The sequence below is a fragment of the Molothrus ater genome, chromosome 5 (assembly GCF_012460135.2).
Source record: "Molothrus ater isolate BHLD 08-10-18 breed brown headed cowbird chromosome 5, BPBGC_Mater_1.1, whole genome shotgun sequence".
Taxonomy (NCBI): Eukaryota; Metazoa; Chordata; class Aves; order Passeriformes; family Icteridae; genus Molothrus; species Molothrus ater.
Genome location: NC_050482.2, coordinates 25,229,982 through 25,251,978, shown reverse-complemented (window position 1 = coordinate 25,251,978; position 21,997 = coordinate 25,229,982).

Sequence of the window (21,997 nt, the reverse complement as noted above, 5' to 3'; positions counted from 1 at the left end):
AGAGACTGGTTGATTAAGCATTTTATAACCTGTCACTTCCTATACAGTATTCTACAATGTTACACTTACAGTATATTTTTCCATAAGTCTTCTCAGAGGCCAAACCTGCAATATGCTTACAAAGAATATTCAATAAAAGAGAATTTGAGTATCGTTGAGAGCTAAGTTCTGCCTCACAGATGTGACCTGTGTTGTGGGACTGTGTTGCATCACACTCCAGGGTTAAATTAAAGTTGGCCTTCCTTCTCACTGTTGCTTGTTCAGGTGATTCTATCACAGGGATTTTATTATATGTCTAATGATGCTTCATATTTTTCTTAATCCCCGGCTCCTGAAGTCATACAATTCACTGAGGCTTGATGTTTTCATTAAAAGAAAAGAAGTTTCTAGTCCTTATAGGATAGAAGGCAGTATGAATACTACAAACCTGAGAATACCCTCATAGTTGGGCAAATGAAATGTACCCCCATACAGTTTTTATTTGTTATTTACATCCCATAGATTTTAAGCCTAGCTTATGAGTCTGGATGTCTGATTGATGACTTTCGAACTTCTATAGTATTTTTCTGAAGGTGTTTAGCTATAATAATTCACAGTATGGCTAATTCTTCCATATTTTACCAAGACACACAAAAAATTGTATATATTTATATATATAAGTATACAAATATACATGTATATATATGTCTGTGTGTGTGTTTGCATGTCTGTGTGCATGTGCATGTGTGTGCACTTTTGGATATATGGATACATAAAATATAAGACCAGAGAAGCTAAGTATCTGTGGGCTAGTATGGATTGGACATACACACAAAGAGAGAAAGTCTCAGTGAAGTAAGGACTCTTTTCAAATATTACTTATCATAATCAGGGCTTCCCACCTCATGATCACAGAGAAGCTGCATGAGTCTTCAGAAGTATTCTCTTGAGTGAGGGTATTAATATGAAAAATCCTCTAAGACCAAAAACTAGTGTCTTTGCTTATCTACCCTTGTAGAATATCAAATGGAAAAAAAAATGAGTTTAAAGATGACTCCCAAATACAGTGTTGACAACTTTGATGTATCTTAGTTAATTCTTTTCAAATGTCCAAATAACTACAAAATACAGTGACACCACTAAAAACTGTGCTTATGATTATAGAAATCCCCATTATGGTCCCTATGGAAAATTTGACCCACTTCAAGGGAGCACCAGAAAGATCAAGGACTATGGTTACATTAGTGTTGGCTGCAGCCAGCTGGTTTGGCCACTGACAGCACTTTCAGTCAGTGGTGTAACAATTGTACACTCCTGTCAAACATTACACTTAGGATATCTCCCCAAAACCAGGATTCTTTAATCCAATCTCGTCCTATTGCACTGATCCCCTTACTGCTCTTTCCCCCTTCTAGGTCATGTTACCTATGCATTGTACCTTTGTGTTGCATCTAACTCTTCCTTCTTTGGTGAGGAACATCTTGCTCAGGCACCCCAGATAATTTTTCCTCATATTTGCCTGCTGTAACAAAGATATTTCACTCATAAAGTACACACTAGCTGTCACTTGTATCCAGCACTGTATTCCTCTGTGGAGGACATGTCACCCATGATAGCTAAGCCAGCTGTCACTCAGGCACAGAACTTCCAACCATATATCTAAGGCATGTCACTCATACACTTCAGCTGTCCCTTACTCCAGATGTCCTTTAAATCTAGCGCACCATTCTACATGTATGTGTTCATTACAGCTGTCCCTTTTCCCTGTCGCTTTCCTCTCCTGTTTAGTAAATGTCATTCAATTGTTCACTCCATCTGTCTTCTTCACTACATAATCCCTTTTCTGTCTATATTCTATGTCACTTAAAAACTCTGTTCTGCTTGTATCTTATGGCTGCCTGTTGTACCTACCACTTTGTGGTAGGTGTTCAAGAATCATTTAGAGGCTCTAATAAGTCTCTGAGCATGAAGTTTAATACTTATCATTAGCACTCAAAATTCCTTCAATTTATCAAGTGTCTATGACAGCATAAGTTTTCTCCAGTGGAGTCTTTTAGGTATCCAAGTTTTGATAGGTGTATACGAGCGAAATTCCTCTTGCCTAGTAAGTGCTGAATTTCCTGAAGCACCAATTCATGCTTAGATTCACAAAAGATTCACAAATCATGTGTTCTTCCACCTTTTTTGCTTGACAGATCCATCACATAATCATTTGCAGAGCATGTCTGTCCATCAAAAAGCAGAGGTTCTCCTTCCCCTTCAGTGAGAGACTGAAAAGTATGGGTTCAAATCAGGAATACACTAAATTCTTCTTCCTCCTTTACCTTCTTCCAGCTGTGGTTTATAGTGAGATCTTTTCTGCAGTGGAAGAGTACCCTAACCAAGGGATAATAATCACTTTTTAATTATTCTTTTTTATTTAATCCCTCACCTTGGTATTTTTAGTATATCAGCAACTACCCATGATAGGGTGAGATGTGAACTTCTGACTTGCAGATCAACTTGTGGTTATATGTCTGTCTATGGCTATATTTCATGAAGAATGTAAACACAGATAAAAAAAGGTTTTGAGAAGAGGTCTCTTGGCCAGATGCCCTCACCAACAAGAGATACATGCATTTTGTCAGTTTTCTTTTAACTCTTTCTGAAAAAGAAATTACACCACAAACACCTTATATAAAAGGAAACTCCTTTCAGCTCTACTATTCTCATTGATTTCTATCATCTATCTTCTGGTTTAGTTTTCTTCCATTGAGAAACAGTGTACTGTGTGTTGGTGAATGAGAAGAGGCAACTGGCTGGAAGTTTGCCTTAAAATAAGAAGTCATAAGTTTTAATCCCTTTTTGACAATTTAACCCTTTATCTGTGATGTGAAATGCGTAGCAAGAGGAAGAAAGGAGATAAAGAATAATGGTTTGGTGCACCATAATTTCAAATAACTTCATATTCCTTGCTAATGAGCCATTGAATCTTAAGCTTTATCTTTTTCTGTCCACAACTCATCTTTTGAGCTGTGACTGTGGTTTAGGTCTTCTGTTTACCAAACTGGAACTTGTCTTAGGTACTTACATGGTATCCTGATTTTCAAACCCTCATTCCTGAAGCCTTGATTTCTCTATTTTTTTCAAGTCTTCTCTCACCCCCTTTCTTCAAGTTTTTCTTACTTCTTTGGATGCTCTTTAAAAGAGCATTGAAAATGCTGGGCATTCTTCATTGAAATGCTGTGCAGAAATTGCAGGGTTTTGACAAGATGCTGCAGAGTGACCTCTGAGGGAATATGCCATAAACTCTCTTATGCTGTCCACAGCTGGGCTCAGTTGCCCTGAAGCAAGTGTTACCACTCCATCACGTGGTAAAAATTCAGTAAGTTACAGAAGCACATGGCTCCTCTGCTAAAACAGGTTTCAAAAATATGAAATTTCAAATATGCTGCTGTGTGGAAGAAGAAATGGAGAAGATACATTGAAGCAGACATTGCTGGAGGCATAGGTCAGGATGCAATCTTTAAAGAAGGAGCTATGTGTCAGAGGAGGTCACCTCTGAGGAACAAAGGCTCACAGGAAACTCATGGCAGAGAAACCCCTGAGAGGCTGTAGCCCATGGTAAACCTTTCTGGAGCAGAGCAACACCCAGGAAGAACCGATGATCTGAAATTAACCATCACACAGTGTCTACAACCACTTCTGCCCCTCAACACCTCACCAAAGGAGCTGGGATAGACTAAGTGGACCATACAAAGAAAAAAGAGGATCTGAAGCTGGTAAGGGAGAGGTAGGGCTGTTTGACAGAAAGTGAACCTGTTGAAAGAGAAGATGTTCACCTAATATACAATTAAAATGATGTTTACGCAATTCAATAACACAAAGTTTGTGCTTCTGGTCAATAAGTTTCATTAATTAATTAAAATGCCAAGAGTTAGGACTATTTTGCCTATGACATATTTATGTGGTAAAGGCAAGTCCACTGTAAGAAAAAAGGTCAATCTTTCCCCTTTTTAAGAGGGAGTATTCTTCTACACGAAATATATGATCAATTTGTAAGAAGTTATTAAGACATTTAGTACAGAGAATACTTGGGTTCTTCTAGGCCATTTGCAGTCACAGAATATTATATACTTTAAAAAAATTAAAAAAAAAAAACACATGCCCTGTTAGACCATTATAAATGTCCTGTAGGTAGGATGGGATCTTGTGAAATATTTTGATAAATTTAGATGTTTACATTCTTGGTGAAATTAAATGTTCCCTTGATTACCTCATGAGCCTAAAAACCTAAACCTTTCTTAGTGGAACTCATAGGAAGTCTTTGGGCTTTCACATTGAAAAACTGAACTGAAACTACTGAAACTGAAACTACTGAAACTACTTTTGAGGATTTGAGTCTAGATTACTAGCTCATGGATCTGATTTTTCCAAGATCAAGTGTCCTGCCCTCCAGAAGCCAGAGTCTGTCCTAATAAGGCTTTAATTTGACATCTGAAGCAGGGAAAAATCTTTACACTTGCTTACTGCTTGTAGCTGAGTGTATCTCTTCATGAATAAATCTTCATATATAACAGCACAAAAACTTATCCTAGAAAAATTACTTCAAGATTTTCCAGTGAAAGCCCTTTCTATGTAATCAGGTTCCAAAAATTCCTCAGTGAAACACCTAAGAACTAGGTTGTGCCATGCCTCTTAACATCCTCATAAATGGATAACATCACAATTATTTCACTGAATGTGTTTATAGTGAATAAGGTCGTCTACACCTGGGGCGGGCTCTCAGAGGTGCTGACAACACTACTGAAGCTGATTGCCTCAAAAGAAAATACACATGGTTTTAGTTTATGTCTGCCTGTAACTTACTAAATGTATTTACAGGCTTGGACTTGCAACCTGCTGTGTGAATACAATTGCATCCATGTGTGGACCATGGCAAAGAAGAGAAGACAGATGATCATCCTTACATGGACCATTCCCAAACATGCACAAATCAATTAAAAATGAAAAACCATTGCCCCCACATTTGTCTTCTCCTCACACTGAAGTTCATCGCACTGTCTGTTGTTGATCTGCAGAGGTTATGATCTTTCTCTGGCCATTCTTTGCAAGGGGAAACATACATGTCTCACAGTGGTTTCTGCAATATTCCTCCCTGGATTCCTTTTCTCACCATCAGAAATTACTACCTTCCTTGCAGACTGAAACCAGCAGTGAGCTCCATTTTTGTCAGGAGAGGCTAAGATAGTGCTTGCCATCAAATTAAAAGGTTTGGTCATTGTCCCAAAGTTTCTACTTTGGTTCAGTCAGAGCTTTTCTCCTAAGGAAAAAGCCCTTTTCTTGGCTGTAATCCTTCCCTATCTGGAATGTCTACCAAATGAATGATTTAGCCACATTCAGCATTCATGATGAGCTTGAGCCTATTGAGAGGGGATCTTTCCTCATCTGTATTTTACCAAGAACAAGGCCTTTGTCCTGACTGGGGCTAAATAGTTCAAATGACAACAGCAGTCATGAGCTTTGTTAATACTAATAAAAATATGCAGGTTCTAATTGTAGGGCCAGTACTTGACCCTGCAAGTTGCAGTTCACTGACTTGAACATCTTTGATGATTATCTCTCTTAATGTGCCCTGTAATAATGTCTCTGCTTACTAACTGCTATTGCACAAAATTAAGATGCATCTGAACATTTAAAAATGGTGCACCTGAATATTTTAAGGAACTATCCAAAGGACTTTTTGAACTTTTGCAGATAATGTTAATCAAGCTAGGGATTCAGAGACTAAAAATAACCCTATATGGTAGGAAGAAAGAACTGGGAAAAATCTGGCCAATTAATTTTTCATGGATTCTAGGCATAATATTCAGGCATACAAGGGAATCAATATGCGAATATTTAGGGAGATTCCAATTAATAATTAAAAGTAAGCTTATTAAAAATAGTCAATGCTTTAAAAAAATCTAATCACTTTCTGTGTTGTAATTACTGACCCAGATCTCACCACTTGTCCATGCAGATGGAGTCTTAGGTCCATATGGAATGGTGGTGGAGTCCAAGGGGCTCTGCATGAACAAAGGGTTTGGTCATCGTGGAGCAAATCGTAGGAATGAAGCCTGTGTAGATAGGATACAGTAACATGAATAATGGACTAAAATAAGACATTATACAAAGTGCTACCTAATACAGATTTGCTGACTTGGAGATAAATACTCATTAAAACTGATAGATTTCAAATAGGTTGACAAAAGGGAGAAGAAAGTAATTACTAGGGTAAGGCTTCTCAGGGGAGAGCATTATCTAGGAGTGCCAGGCAGTATCACTGTGGTCACTACTGGAATCCATCTTATTTCTAATGACAACTTTGTTATCTCAGCCATGGAAAGTACAGAAGATTCACTAATTGTGCTTGGGCACCAAAGGCAAAATTTTAAAGAGCCTTAAGAGAGTAGTCATGCCCATTAAGCAGATACAAAAGATATTTCCTAAGCTACAGGTGACATGCCAACAAATCCTTCTCCCTTGCAACCACTGTTGCAGTACCAAAGTACTTATAAACACTCTTCTGCCAAGAGGATTTTCAAAGTATTGATTCTGTGTTTCTGTGTTCAAACAAAGTATTGATGCTGGCTAACAATTCGTTGAACCTCTATTTCAATTTGAAATAAAGGAAACTCAGTGGGATTTTTTAAAATATAGGGAAGAGTGTCCTTTTGGATCTAATACTGAGGATATGCTCTGACCCTACTTGGAACCGGGTACCTCTCAAATTCCCAAGGAGATGACTAGGTACTGGAATATAGATATGTTGGACAGTACAGCAGTTACTATTTAAAAGCAAGTTATTGGCTCTTGGCAGTGAAAGACAAGTATGAGAAGATTATCAGGTTTCTGAAGCACATAGATATGAAAAAGAGATATGCATCTGAAGTGTAATTTTGGAAAAATTTAGGCATATACACCCAAAGTGAGAACTGTTATAAATTTTACCTCTGAAAATTATCGAACCGCTACGTTCTAGTCAGAAAGTGCATGTTTATAGCCTAAGTATTATAATTTTCCACTTTTAAAAGTGAGATCAACTTGGGCAGGCTAAATATAAATATCCATAATGCTGATCTAAAATTCAAAACTAATAAATAAATAACATACCGGAGTCCTATAAACTCCTTGTTGTCCAAATTCAGAGAAATTCTTGAAAATGTTTTAGCATAACAAACTGCAGTGACTATATAAATTTCCTATGAAAATTATGGATGGTGCAAGGGAGGTGAGAACAGAAAAGCACTAAATGATGTTATAAACATCATTTAGCTTTTTGTTATAAAATGATGTTATAAAGGAAGATTACATATAAGTTGAATGGTTGTACTACCATCTGTAGTCCTGCTCTCACAAGAAATTACTGAGTATACAATTCAGTGGAAAACTGCCTTTGGGGCAGCAGGAGAACTTAAGGCTCTGACTGCCAATCTCACATAAACTCTGGGGTCAGTGCTTAAACTGGGAATGGGTGATACTCTAGATACAACCATATTTCCTGTTCGTTGGCTTAGTTTTGGTCCCTTGCTGTTTCTTGTCTTCTGCAGCAGTCCTGTAATTGTGGATATTTATTGTGTCTGACTGTAAAGTCAAGTACCAAGTGTGGACTTAGGAAATCCCTTTGTAAGGGATAGGTGTGGAATGGCTGCACAGTGCCATGCTCAAGGGAAGGAGCATGTGATAGAACATGACTGAGTGGTTGCATCAGAAATAATAATAAAGCCACAACTGACACTAATAGTTCTCACTAAAGTTTCAAACTCTTCAAATTACTTTATTAATTGAGCCAGTTAGACTCATAGGTGAATAGTCACTATGGCTTACTCAAGTAAACCATAACTTATTTGTTAATAATGTATTTGTGTTTGATATTTTTGACCATTTTTCCACCTCTTTGTGCATTTGGGGGAGGTACTGCTTCAAAGGGGCAGCTGTGAAGATACAGAGTGAAGCCATGTAGAGGGTATGGGCCACAGGGGCCTTGATTTTGTAAGGCTCTATACCTTCATGTCCAAGTGCCATCCAGCTGTATGAAGAACTACATTAACAAAGCTTCACATGTCCTATTGCTGCATGTGAAGGAAGACACTTCTAAATGTAGACAAACTTGTAGGGTCCTGAAACAACAGATAGAGGGGCCCCATGGGGTTTGTTTGGCAAAGTTTCAGGTCTGAAATGTACCCAAAGACCATTGCAGATGTCACTTTTTGGCAACTGTCTGTTTACTATTCAGAGTTAAATCCTCATGGGAGACTGATGTGCCACATTGCAGTTCTTAGTATTTAAGTACTCTGTTACATATACTGAAATACTGAGCTCCAAGTTTAAGATCAAGGGCTTTCATGGAAACTTGGGCTGAAAACACTGTAGTCAGCATGCTGGGCAGACAGAGCTATGCAAAATTAAATGGAAAATGCACTGCCAGAATGGAAGTTCTTCTAAGCATATCCAGCATCCAGTCCTTGAATCCTGGAAGAAATGTACAGGTGATAACCTCAGCAGCTTGAGCCTGAAGTGCTAAACCTCAGCAAGCAACCTGAGAATTCAGCTTGGAGTTAGGTACCTGCAGTGGCAGTTAGTGCCAGTGTCCTTTTGTGTATCTAGCTCTGAGTCCCTGAGAGGGCTGGCTAAAGTCCAAACACATCTCTTGGGTTACTTTCATTAGCCAGTCTAGCTCCAAACATGCACATTTTTGGTAATCCTATTTGCCATGCAGTCCAGACATTTTGGCTGTTTAGCTCTTTTACAGTTTCCACCACACAAAAAAAGGTTTCCACACAAAACAGGGAGGACTCTATATCCTTGCAATCAGGGTTTACATTATATATAACACACCAAAAGTTGGAAACTAAGGGCAGAAGTTAAGCAAGAATCAGGTTCAAAGTAGAATTTTTCAACTTCTCTACAAAGCAAACACCTCTTCCATTTCTTGTGTTAATTAGTGTGGAGCAAGTGGGGCATGAACTGGGGAGCTGGAACAGACATGATATCAAACAGGAGAAAATGGTTGACATCTGTTCCAAATACCAGCACAACAGCAAAAATGTCGGGACAATGTGTCTGAAACGAAGTTCCATTTGAGGGGAGAGTCAACATAATTATCAATCAAAGGAGACAAAAAAAAGGATAGATGACAGCTATCTGAAAAATAGCAAATCCAAAAAAAGAACAAGGGTGACAAATATACACAACAAGCATCACAAGAAATAATAAATACCTTGATTGCAAATAGATTTGTATCTTGTGGTTGACTGATAATTCTTAACTGAATTATACTGGATTGCAGAATAAACTCATGCCCTTTTACATTTTTACAGCATAGAAAATCCAGAGGGAACAGCTGCAGTTAAGAAAATTAGGCATTGGGAAAACTTCATTTAGGGGTTTTGCATTATCAAATGTGAGGGAAACTGTGTGAGACAGAAACCACCAATGCAAACGAGGCTCTCTGGTGTCTAATAAAACTGTACTATCTTATTGTAAAGCTCTCTCCTTTGTAAACATAAAGTTAGTAAATTTCCCCATCTTTTCTACCCAATCACTTGTTTTCATCAAGTGATTGTTTTTATTTCTGAAAGAAATAACATACTTATCATGATTCTACTCCTCTCTCAAATGTGTCTGAAAGTAAAATTGCCAGCAGATTAGAGAATTACTGGAGAGGAGCAGACAGACAAAGAAATGCAGACATGTGGAACCTGATTGAATAATATCCATTCTTCAGAAATACAGGTAAAAAAATACTAGACTCAAATTACCATAATCTATGGACAGATTTACCTGTTTATAACTTTCTGGAAATCACTTAAGGATTGAAAGGAGTATTATATAAATACTATTTAGGTATTCCCTCTGTCCGTGGTCTTTCAGATGAGGATCAGCCTGAGATGGAATGTTAGCTGTACCAAGATTCAAAATTATTTAATCTTTTTTTCAAAAGTTGAAAGTTGTATTGAGTTTTCACGGCAAGGTTTTGGTAGTAAAGGGGACTGTAAGAATAGGTCTGTGAGAAGCTGCCAGAGGCTTTCCCCAAGTCTGATGGAGTCAATGCCAGCCACCTCCAAGTCAGACCCACCACCAGCCAAGGCTAAGCCCAGCAGTGACAGTGGTAGCACTTCTGGGATAATGCATTTTAGAAAGGTGAGGGAAACAAAACTGCACAGCAACAGTAGGAAGAGAGGAGTGAGTGAGACTGTGTGAGAGAAACAGCTTTTCAGACCGGTGAAAAAGGAGGGAGAGGAGATTTACCAAGCAAGACCAATGGCGAAGACCCTGATGAAGCAGGTTCTCCCCTTGCAGTCCATGAAGAGCCGTGGTGGAGCAGAGATCCACCTGCAGCCTGTGGGAGACCCCATGATGGAGCAGGTGGAGGCCTGAGGAAGGCTGTGACCCTATGAGAAGGCCATGCTGGAGCAGGCTCCTGGCAGCATCTGTGGTCCACGGAGGAATCCCCCCTGGAATAGTTGGTTACTGAAGGACTGCACCCTGTGGAAGGGACCCATACTGGAGCAGTTCAAGTAAAACTACAGATTCATGAAGGACTCTCTCCTGTGAGAGAAACAGTAGGGGAAGAGTGTGAAGAGTCCATAGCCCTGAGAAGGAAGCAGTGGGGGATACAATTTCTAATAAACAGGCTGCTACTCCTGTTCCCAGTCCCCCTGTGCTGCTGGGGGGTGACAAGGTAGAGAACATTGGAAGTGAAATTGAGCCTGAGAAAGAGGGAGGCGTGAGGAGGAGGTGCTTCGTTATTTGGTTTTATTTTTTATTATCCTGCTCCGATTTGATTGGAAAAAAATTATATTTATTTTCCCAATCAAATAGATTTTGCCCATTTTTACCAGGGTGGAAATCAATGAGTGAAGTTTCCCTGTCCTTATTCTGACACAGGATCCTTTCACTGTATTTTCTCTCCCTTGTCCAGTTGAGGAGAAGTGTAAAAGAGGGGCTTTGGTGGGCAATTGGCATATAGCCAGGGCCAACTCAACACAAGATTAAATTCCACATAAATTTTTTATATAAAAGCAACCAAATTTACATGTGAAATGCAAACAAATGGCAGTGAAAAAAAGAGCTCCACACTGGACAAAAAGATGTAAGCGAAGAGATGAGGCATCCAATATTATATACTTGAGAATAGGAAAGATTAATGCAGGACATGATATGAGTCTATAAATACCTTCAAAGAAAGATTATAAAGAAGGGATGTAAGTAGCCACAACCTAGAGAAATAAGAAGGATAAAGAAAATGACCCAAAAATAAGACTGAATATGTTTAGCAGAATATTAGTAGAAGGCTGTGATCTGTAAAAAAAAAGTTGGCTTGTATTTGTGATTCTGGAAGTAGAGATTATCTAAGGAGCTAGAAAAACAAAATATATTCATTTATGAAATGGCCTTGTGATACAGGAGCAAGGAGACAGAAAACACTGAGAGGGCAATGAGATTTGGTGGATCTAGCACTGAAGTTAAAAATCTAAGTCAAGCTGTAGAGCCTGCTCAATAGGGCTGACAGACGTGATTTTTTTCAGCAGAAATATATTGTTTGGAACTAGAAATAGTAACTGTCTATTCATTGTCATGATGTAGCCAGGGTAAATTCATTCTGGTTTCAGGAAGAGAATCTGCCTAGAAGAATATTATTCCTGTAATTAGTTAGCTAAAACATAGAAGTAGATACTCTTCTGAAATAAGTTCCCTCAGCTATCATAAGAAAAACAAAAAAACAACAAACTTCAAACAGAAAACCAAAGCAGAACTAGTTGTTAATACATAGGATACAGTCAGTAGCACTTTTGTTTGGAAAAGTAGATATTTTTTTAGCAGCCTGGCCATGTCAGAAAATTTCAGGAGAGTGAGATTAGGATCAATAAGGCAGGCATGCCAGGCAGATCTCAGTGTTCAAGTGGGAAGACTCAAATGTGCCTACTCCAAGCTAATGAGGTAAGAGTAAACTGTAAATTACAAACCCTTCATTTCCTGTAAAATCAGATGCGCTAATCTTCGTGGGGGACTCCTAGACCACATATTCCTATTTATTTTCATTTGGACAGAATAAAATCCACACGCTTCAAAGCCAACCCATGATGCCAAACAAAGTGTGCTGTGTTAGGATAACTGTCAGATTATATTCAAAAAATCCCTCTCATTTGGGACTGAGAGACTTGTGTCGTCACAGCCCTAGATATCTCTCCTACATATTGAACTTTCAGGGGGGGTTAGCACTGGGATATGTCATGCTGAGTAAGGTAGAACAACACTCAGAGGAGAGGCAGGAGCTTCCCAGTTGCAGGGCAGAGTGCCCTGGGCTTGCCCACTGGAGAAACATTGGAATCTAGGAAGCTTTGAAACACTGAAGGAAATACCTGGTGAATTTAGATATCTACAAATTGCTAAGGGTTTATTTTGGGTTTTTTGTTTTGTTTTTTCAAAAGCAGATTTGAATGTGTGTATTTCTTTTATTGCTACTGTAGGAGTTAGATTTAATATCTGTATCTGAAGTTTAGCTTCATAATTAATTTCGTTAACATATTTTAGGGTGTTTTATACAGTTTCTTTATTTTTTATAATCTAAGACCCAAAGATAACTAAAAATTTTCCTAAAATCTTTATGGTTTTTCTAAAACTGACTTGAAAGCTTTGTTTTAAAAAATGTTATTTTTCCAGAACTGATTTGATCAAAAAGCATTTCTGCCCTATCCCTGAAAAAGCACACTACATGGCACTCACTCATGCAGATGCATATAAACTCAGTAATTTTTGTGTATATTCTTATTTGTTGTTTACCTTTGACAAGTCTGTCTCCTTCCAACTAATTACTAAGAACACTACAGCCATGTCACTCTCTCAGGTTTGTTTTTGATGGTAGAAACAATAGAAAAGATTTGATTATGGCAGTCTGTAGCTCATGATTTAGAAAGGCAACAGCTGAATGGATTCAGCTACATAGCTCAGTGAATTCAAAGGTGAATGAAGGATTTCTATCTCTGGCTGAATACTTATCTTATATGGCTTTAAGTTCTTGAAGGTATAGAACTAAACTACTAACAGATAAGAATAAATTCCTGAATTAGGATTGTCCTGTATGAGTGTTTATAGTCTTAAATGTTGCAAAGGTATATCTAAGAGCAGCCACTCCTGCCTGTGATACCCCTAAAGCACAACACCTCTGCTCCAGCAACTCCCAGTCAGTCCCCTTTCCAGGGCCAAATTGTTATGTCACATTATCTCAGTCTTCTAAATCTTTCGTATCTCCATGCCATAATGAAAAGTTTTTGGATAGAATAAAACAAAGAGATTTTATTGAGAATAGGCAAGAAGTTATTTTATGGCAAAAAGAGATATCTGTAATTATAAATTAAAAAAAAGATCTGTATTTTATCATAAGAGGTATCTGAAGCGTTTTTCCCTGAGAAGTCTGTGAAAATAAAAACCCACCATCCTTCTTGGGAATATTTTGTAATATTTTAGAGCATTTCTTTCAGAGCAGAAGTACCTCAGAACAAGCAGTGGTCTTGCAGTTGGAGTAAAGAAAGATGCCATCTGGGTTTCATTTGCAGCTGTGCTGCTGACTTGCTTTGACACCCTGAACAAGGCATTTAACATTCCTCTGTCTCAGCTGTAAATGATAATTAATTACAGTTGTATCCAAAAGCTCCAGTCACGATAAGGCCTAAACACACTGGCTACTGTACAAACAAGGTCTGACATTGTCCCTGCCCTGAAGAATCTAATTTAAAACTGGATGCAGCAAGCAGACCTGACACAAAAATAAAGAAGGGAATAGACAAGAAGAAGGTAATGAAAATAAGATAATGAGGTTACTTAGGGAGTCATCATAGAACTTGAATGTTCCAAAGCATTAATAAATTGATTAATTAATTATAATTAGCTCTCCCAAACTGCACCACAACCTCTCCACCACAGGTTTTGTGTAGATGCCATTGCAGAAAAAAATCCTGAAGTACCTATTGGAGAGTACAGGGTCAAAGACTTGGGGTTAAGTCTGACAGGTTAATCTATACATCAAAGTAATACAAAAAGAAATGCAGAGCTGATAAATTGAAATTCAATTGACATCCCTATGGAGACAAAGGAATATACCGCTAACCATGTAGAAAGGGATAACACTCATAATGTTTTAAATTTAAAAAAAAAAGATTCCTACATGCATTTGCTATTTTATGTTGTTGCAAAATCATAATTGAATGGATGTCATGTTGAACTTCTGTATTTTACTTGTTGAATTGTGTGATTTTTGCCTTCCTCAATTAGCTGATAGTAAGTAAATATGTTGAAATAATAAGCAGCAGGTCATCAACAACTTGTGGTTTAGGCTTTTTTTTTCACATATCACTGCTATCTTTTTTCCTTGCTAGTGAAATGAAAACCAAGGATTTTGACATCAGCAAGAGTTTGTCTTTCTCTCCCCTATGTCTGTGTTCCACCTTCTGTCTGAACAAGAACAGCTATGGGTCAGCTCATACTTTACAGAAACAAGTATGTTTTCCTTCTGTTCCAGTTGCCTCTTTCAAATGTGATGGGTTTTCTTTCTGAATTACTCTGACTTGGCTGATTGACTTCCATATTTTTTAATGTTCTCTTCTTCCCTTAAACTTCTTCTACCTCTGTCTTAGTTGGTAGTGAGATGAGAAGATTATTTACTTTGCCCAGGCATGTGAAACAGGCTATATAACTTAATTATAATTATGCCTGCATATGGGACTATATAGCAGGCAGATAGGAAGAAGAGAGGAGAAATCCAGGCTTACAGCAGTGCTGACTTGCTGTAGATAACTGAAGCAAAAAGGTGCTGCTTCTGCATGCTGGTGAACTAGGAGAATCAGTGGAGAAAAGGAAAAGGCTTTCTCCATTCATCAGTTACAAAACAGATAAAGGAGAGCTTTCCCCTTTCATAGGCATCACTGGACAGCCAGACCTCTGCTTATCATAGGCAGAGTACAGTGATAGTCTGTAGATATGTAGATAGAACAGCTGACTTAAAAACAAGAATTCTCTTGCCTAAGAAATTATTTTATTTGCATTTGCTTGAGATTTTGAGGTAAAAACAAAAAGAAGCCCCAAAAATAAAGAGAGTTTTCAAACACACTCACAAATTTGGAGATGGGAAGGTTCTTCAGGAAAACTAAAGCAGCATGCTAATCTCCTTGATTGCAGGCTAGGGGCTGCTATCAATTTCTCTTTGGGAGCTACATCCTGTACAGTTATTCAGTGACATTTTCAAAATGGAATACATTTTGATTTGTTAAAGAAATCTAATTTCTAGTAAAAGCAATGTTTTTTTCAAAGTGGAAAAAAAATCATGTTTTAATAGCTTGTATCACTGTCCACCTAGAGTTGAAGCCAATGGCAAAATTCTGCTTACTCCAAAATGACCAGATAAAAATTCTAGAATCTAGCATTATGCTACCACATGGAAACACAGTTTTCAAAGGCCTCAAAGGATCCATTGGGTGAAATTCATTGGCTGAGAATAAGGCCACAAACACAAAGAAATGTATTTTTCCAGTATCAGATATTTCTACTCCCAATCCAAAGGTTTTAAACACCAACTTATATCTGCTCTTTTCAACTTCCTGCTCTGGCTATTATTATTTCTCTGAGTGTGTTTCCAGTTACATGGGGGACAAATAGAGCTTGTAATTTTGGGAAATCATTTAGTTACATAAAAAATACTTTTGCTGTTTTGCCTGAAATATGCAAGACAGGATAAAATATCTTTTGATGCTCCAATGTACTGACATTAATGGAAAGTAGTTAAAAAATATAAAGTGATACAAAATATAACAAATTACTTTGGTAGCAAAGAAACATTTATTCCTTACATTTTGCACAGTTTTGCCATATTGGTGACTTTAATTAGTGCAGAATCCTAGTCTCTGCTCATTGGTTTACTGAATTCCATAAAAAGAAGTTTATTTAACTTTCTAAACTAAGGAAAGCAAGGTAAAGCCAATTAAAATTTAATTACAATATAATTAATCATTCAGGCTCACTGTGTCAATGTTGTCCAGGTGCTGACTGATGTCATCCTTCCTGAGCACTCCTGCCCTCCACACTGGGGGTTTTCCCCTCCAACAGTATGTGATGTCTTCCACATACCTTTTTAGTTCCCTCAATATTTTCAGTGCCTAGTTCAGAATGACAACTTAAGGAAGAAGAAAAAAAAAAAAAAAAAACCTAAAAAAACCCAACCCAAATTTCCTAATTTCTTTCTTATTTTTTGGGTACTTTCCTCAGGCATACTTTATTTAGACTTCTTATTGCCTTTTAAATTTGACAGAATATACCCATAAAATTTGTTAGTAATTGTTTCATTTCCCAGCTTGGCATGTGTAGTTAACCTTGAAAGACTGATTGGACATTGCCTCCAGTGAACCCAACCTCTGCTGGTACCACAAAGGTCACAGAACCACTCTCACTGAATCTGTGCCTTTAAACACAGAAGGTTCTCTACATATTGGAATGCAATGCTTTTACTGCCCATTAATTCATCATTAAAAGATATTAACTTGTCACTCACTGCAAGACTCTAACTTAAATTCTCTCTGGCATGACGTTCTCTGTATCTGGCAGTGAGAAATCTGAAAATTTTTGGGCTAACACAGTGTTTGTAAAACACAGGCTCATTGAGTTTTTAATTGGAACAATTTATGGAGAAGAAAGGTGTCTTTCTTTACATTCCAGTTGCACAATACCATCAGTAATAGTATTCTATACTTACATTATGAGAACATTCCCAGTCTCCACCTACAACAACAATCTTTATTTTTCTAACTGTTGCACAAAGAGAGAATTCTTTATTCAAAAACTATTTGGTCTACCGTGGTTGCATAATAAGTACTTATGAATATTAAAATAACACAACTCCCATCCTGAAACACAGTACTGCACATGACAAATTTTGGACTTAGAAAAATAATAGAATAGAATTAAAGCATCATGAGAGCTTGACATCTGTTTTTGACAATGTTCATATTATTTTGGAAAATAAAACTCATTGCTATGAAACTTAATGAATGAACATAATTATTTTCATTCATATTGCTTATATATTGCATATATTGGAAAACTTTTGATGTTTTTCAGTTTAGATTTGCTGAGTGCTATGATACATACAGAAAGAAATATAAATCTTAATCTGGACAATTTAACAATTAATATAATATTGAGCATATATGAGCAATAACTACAGACATAGCTCAGAAATATTTGGGGCAGTAGTAACCGGTAACTTTTGCAGGCAAAAAAGTGTTTTGAGTGGGACCTTCACATCCACACATACACAATTAAAAAACCAAGAATAAACTGACAATTAAATCAAATATTTAGAACCACTGAGATATCCGAACCAATGCTACCAAGAAATTCTGTTCTACCTCTTTACATACACAAATTTTAATACGGTCTAATTGTGAGTAAATTTATTTCTTCTGCTTAAATTTTCACTGGGTTATGAAGATAACATCTTCCATCTCATGGCCTAGATTTTGGCCACCAGGCTGAGAAGTAGCAGACATGAGCTATTATCCATAAGGCAGATGGCTCTCTAGAGGAGGAAACAATGTACATTTGTTCTGTGGTTTGCAGCTGCTCAGAAGATAGCGATGAGGTGCTGAAATTTCTGCCCCACAAGGGGAATGTTCATCTAAGTCTGAAATAGTACTTGAAGACAGCTTAGTCAAACACATATAACTGGCAAATGTTTTTGAAATGTAGTATAAAGTGGTTTACATTTCAGTCTATCATAAAAAAAATGTAGGAGCTGCTCCAAACTCTAAGACTTTTTGTGACATCCCAGTTATCTGGTTTGTCAAATCAGAGTGCTGGTCACTGCCTTCTTATGAGTGGAGAAGTATGAAACACTCAGGTACAGTAAGGTTAATGTTATAAAAATATATTAGTAGTACTTGGTGGGCTAGACAAGAAGGAATTCTTTCTTTTCCTGCTACAGATCAATGCACAAAAAAAGTTTGCAAAAAATTAATGGAATGTGGAATATACCCTTGCAATCTCTAGTGATTAGCACAAAAATAAAAATAATACATGTAGTATTCTGTGTCAGAGAAGTGCTGGGATATTTTTAAAGTTAAAATTTTTAAAGTGCATTGATTATACACCACAGATAGAGGTGGTAATACTGGCCTGAGATCAGTATTACAGCCACTCTTTTTCAAACCTGAAAGGGATCATGACATAACTGAAGTTAAGACTTCCAAAACCAAGCGTATTTGTTATGGTGCAGATATTCTCAGTAATGGTAACACCTTTTAGGAGAGTGTTAGAAATTTGCTGTGGGACTCACCTGTCCAGATGTTGCTGTCACCAGCACAGATCAACCAAATCATCTGCAATGAAATGAATGGAAATTGAAGTTCTCCCAGAGAACTGCTGTTCTACTGTCCTACATTAGGTGTTTGTAAGAGGACAGTGGACTGCAGCATAGCAGTACCCATTTCTTTTCTCTGATGGTGAATGGGTGTGTAAGTTGTTAGTTCAGCTTCAGAGAAACTGTGGATAGGTGTTACAGGGCATCTGAAACACACACGTGGAGGTAGCAGGAGTGGTACAACTTTGATAGGAGTGCTATGGGTTCTGGAGGGGCAGCAGGAAGCTGGAAAAATCAGAGGAATTCTTAAATTGCCATTAAAACAGGTTGTAGATGACAGTGACTTGGGAGTCTAATCACTCAGCTAAAGGAGAGTCTTATCCATGATATTTGCCACCCATGCAAAGACTAGAGGCTATGTCCTCATTACTGCCACTAGGTGATTTGCAAGAATAATTTTTTATCTACAGGCTTAAATTTTGTCTACTTAGGCTTTCTATAAGATCTATGATTTAGTCCATGGAGCTTTAGCATAGGTCTCTAGCAACTGAAAAGCATTTTGGGCTGCTAGACTGGTGAAAAACCCAAACAACCATCCTTTATTATGTACTGTCTCTGAGTATGTCACTCAATTGAGCACTTGTTTCACAAAAATGAGCAGGGCAGTTTATGCCAGAAAAACAAAAATTATGTAACATCAGGCACAAATGTCTACAACTGCCAAAATGAATCTGCAGGGAAATGTAAATACAGAAGCCATTAAAGACTAGTCAAGGTACTTTTTAAGTCTCTAAACAATAACACTGAGCAGATCAGTAACAGAGCCCTTCATAATCTGCAGTCTCTGCAGAAACAAAGAACTTCTATTACATTTCTTATCAGATAGCAGCATTCCTGTATTGAAATCCAAATACAACAGAAACCTCCCTGCCCTGTGCAGTTATTTTGCTCATGAACAGGGGCTCTGTTTAAGATCAGAAGGGTAAATACACCTAGAAGGACACTATGTTTCTCAAAGTTAACTAGGAAACTGTTGACTCAGACTTTGCTGATGAACATCTCATGGCTTCAGGCTCCAAGATTCTTCATTTACTGTTTTATTTTCCCTTCAGTAGAGTTCATTTAATTTGTAATATATCCAAAGGGTTAGAGTGTCGTCAAGTATGACAGCACACATGTAATAAATAATGCAGTATAACTTCTACCTTTAGCAAAATTTTTTTTGCTTGAAAACAAAAATGCATGAGTCCATTTCTTTAGGTTGGATATTTTAAATAGATATTGGTGGTAGTTTCAGTTATTCATTGGAGAACAATCTACTATTGCAACAAAATTACAGGCTTTTAAAATAAGCTTTGGAATTCTGTTTTAAAATCAATACACGAATACACTAAATTGAAAATGAAACAATTTTTATATATGAAACAAAATACATCAACAAATCAGACTTCTAACTTTACATGAAAATAAATTAATTCATATATATTCACACATGTATGAAAAATACCTAGTAAAATTATTCAATGTAGTAAGGCATCATGGAGATCAGATTTCCATGCCATCAAAGCTAAGTTATTTGGGGATTTTATTTCTTTTTCTTTATTGTTGAGGAACACTGCAGAGCAATCCCTTCATAGTCACTGAAAATGGGTCTGAAGTACAGGGAGATTAACAGAGAAATTTGTGTGGATTCCAGCTATCTCTGTCTTTGAGGCACTGAAACTGCAGTGAGGTTCATGCACAGAGGAACCAACAAACTCCTGTGCTGTACAGACCCTCCAATTCTCCTTCCAGAGAGAGGCCACAAGACTGGAAAAGTATGGGTCAGAATGGCTCATTGCTGGATATGAGCCAGCTTAGGGCTGGATGCAGGATGAGCACAGTCAGGTAAATTCTGACAGCCTGCATCTGGCACAAAGTGGGAAACCAGCACAACCTTGCACATCCTCCTATGGACCTCCAATCCAAACCCATCTTACCTCAGGCACTCCTATATGTGTCTCCCTGTCATGATGAAGCAATATTGCTCAGAATCACACCTGGAAACTTTATCAGCTCTTTTGGTTTTTCATTTTTGATCTGAATAATCAGCTAGTGTACATGAATACTTCTCCAGTTTATCCTGACTCAGGATCCTGTGGCTTTGCAAAATCTTAATGCCATCAGTATGACCTACATTTAGGGGTAAGGCTGTAAAATTAGGACATTAATTTACTGCTAATATTTTCTTTGAAAAATCACGGTCTACCACTTCCTTGTGAAGGGGAATAGAGGGACAGACACTGGTCTCTTCTCTTTGGTGACCAGTGGCAGGACCCAAGGGAAAGGCCTGAAGTTGTGTCAAGGGGGGTTTATGTTGATATTTTGAAAAGGTTCTTCACCCAGTGTCTGTTTGAGCACTGGAACAGGTTCCCCAGGGAAGTTGATGCAGCACCAAGCCTGACAAGAGCTCAAGAAGCATTTGTACAACACTCTCAAGGACATGGTGTGACCCTTGGGGATGTCCTGTGCAGGGGCAGGAGTTGGATTCAATGATCTTGGGGATCCCTTCCAGCTCAGCTAATTCTGTTATTCAGTATGCTCTAGTTTTAATTTTTAAAACAATCCCTTCATACGGCAGTTACAGTACATTTTTTCTTATATTAAAGATTAGATTAATAAATGACTTACTGTATTGTCAAATAATAAGCACATGAAAATTCTTTTCAATCATTGAAACAAATGATAAAGTTACCAAATTTGGATAGAATTTCTCTAGAACTTCTCTAATCTATTTTAGCAAACATTTTTGCACTCTTTCAAAAAGGAGGAAATACAAAAAGGAAAAAAAAATAAACAATGTTCTTATGTTTAAAAAAAAACCCTGATGTGTTGGATTGTGTTTCCATTTCTCAAAATCTCAAGCTTTTACAAATTCAAAGCCCTCAAGTCTTTCCATTAATGGCATAAATTAAAACCATAGCTACAAAAAAAGTAATATTTGGGCCAAGACTATAAAGACATTAAACAGGAAAAAGTACCAAAAGGCTGCACTAAGACAGTGCCCCTTTCTCTGATTTTTTCATTAAAGACTTTTTGGATATAAAGTTCCTAAAGTTCTTTCACCTCTTGTGAAAAAGTGAGATACATTTCTTTTTCACATGATTTGAGAGAACTCTTCTAGGTGCCCATTCTTGCAGGGAGATGCTGTAAATTCATGTGCAGGTCAATTGATCCTCCTGGTGGCGTTGGGGTACTCATACATGGGGCATCTATGTTGTATTAGAAGAAATTTACTAAAATTGTAAAGCATGGTGGAAAATACAAGTGTATTTACAATATGCAAATATACACTACATGCACACGAATATCCTTAATATTATATTATCCAAATGTTATTTAACACAAGTAATAGCCCCATGACTTACACATGAAAGCCAGAACAAAAAAACATTAACTTCTTTGAGGAAATATTTCTCACCATAAGGTAACATGCATCCACATATTTTAGGGGATCTTTGCCCCTGAAGTTTTATAAAGTTTATAAAAACTAAGAGATACTCTTTTGTCTGCAAATAGAAAACTATCTAAATGCATATTTCAAGTTATATTTTATTGATTGATGCTGGGGGTTTTCTGCATATTATTGACATTTTATATTGTCACCTT